Source organism: Lepidothrix coronata, unplaced genomic scaffold, assembly GCF_001604755.1.
Source record: "Lepidothrix coronata isolate B3197 unplaced genomic scaffold, Lepidothrix_coronata-1.0 Scaffold385, whole genome shotgun sequence".
NCBI classification, from domain to species: Eukaryota; Metazoa; Chordata; class Aves; order Passeriformes; family Pipridae; genus Lepidothrix; species Lepidothrix coronata.
This window is the reverse complement of record NW_016690565.1, coordinates 2657-3915: the sequence shown is the minus strand read 5'-3', so window position 1 is coordinate 3915 and position 1259 is coordinate 2657. Positions and strand designations below refer to the sequence as shown.

Here is a 1259-nt window from a genome sequence, read left to right as displayed (position 1 = left end):
GTCCCCCCCCCTCGTCCGATGTCCCCGGGGTGGCACTGGCACAGTGTGTCCCCCCTCGGTCCGATGTCCCCCCGTGTCCCCCAGGGGGTGGCACTGGGACAGTGTCCCCCCCTCGGTCCGGTGTCCCCCGGTGTCCCCTGGGAGTGGCACCGGGACAGTGTGTCCCCCTCCCCACCCCCGTGTCCCCAAAGTGGGGACAAACAGCCCCAAGGGGAGGGCCCGGGGAGGAGGAGGGAGGAGGAGGAGGAGGAGGAGGAGGAAGGTCTCGCTCGGCTCCAGGGAATTTGGGGCGGGAATTTAAAGCGGGATGAGCGGGACAAGCCGCGGGCCGGGCGGTGTCACTGTCACTGTCACCGTCACCGTCACCGTCACCGTCACTGTCACTGCCACTGTCACCGTCACTGTCACTGTCACTGTCACCGTCACTGTCACTGTCACTGTCACCGTCACTGTCACTGTCACCGTCACCTCCCTCGGCACATCCTCGACCCCAACACCCGCTTCCCGCTCCCCGTCACATTCCCTGCGCGCCTCATCCCAATCCCTGTAAAACGCCGAGCCGGAATTCCGTGGGATTATCCCGAAAACCCCCCGCTCTCCACCCCTGCCGTAATTCCCAGCCCTTCCTCACGCTGCGGAATCCCGGATTTGACGACTCAGCCCTCGGCCGGGAGCCGCAGGCGGAGGGATGGATTCCCCCATCCCTCATTTCCAGCCCCAAATCCCAAAAATCAGCTTCGGGGCGGCCACCGGGGCACTGGAAAACGGCCGGAGAAGGAATGTTAAGGTTGGAAAACAACCTCCAGGATCATCAATCCCAACCTTCCCACCTTGGCCGGGGACAACCGGCGCTGTTCCCACTTCCAGCAGGACATTCCCAAGGGGGGAAAAATCCCGGCGGATGATCCATGCGGGCCGCAGATGGATCCCGGTGGGAAGCAGAGCCGAGGCCACGCGGTCCAGGGGCTTCCAGGGGGATCAGAGAGCAGCCAAAATTCCAGGTTTTATTTAAAATAATAATAATAAAAAAGGGGGTTAAAACGCTCTGGGATTTTACCCAACCCCGGGAGAGGGGATTCCAGGGAACGGGGAGATGATCCCGACTTTCCAATTCCCGCTCTGTGACAGCGCGAGGGAGAAGGGGAGGGAAAGGGAAATGAAGGAAGGAAGATCCCGAACAGGGGCGGGAGGGTCGTGGCCGTTCCCAGAACGTGGAGGAGGGGAAAAAAAAAACCATGGAAAAAAAGAGGGAAAAACTG

At 61.4% G+C, this 1259-nt stretch overlaps 1 long non-coding RNA gene across 2 annotated transcripts; it reads left to right on the top strand.

The window, feature by feature from the left end:
• The first annotated feature begins 426 nt into the window (after positions 1–426).
• Positions 427–1023, top strand: LOC108509658. Of its 2 annotated transcripts, none has more exons than XR_001878678.1 (2): positions 427–787; positions 871–1023. It is a non-coding gene; the product is annotated as an uncharacterized LOC108509658 (long non-coding RNA). The 2 variants fall into 2 exon arrangements; XR_001878677.1 differs by having other exon boundaries at positions 868–1023.
• The last annotated feature ends 236 nt before the right edge of the window (positions 1024–1259 follow it).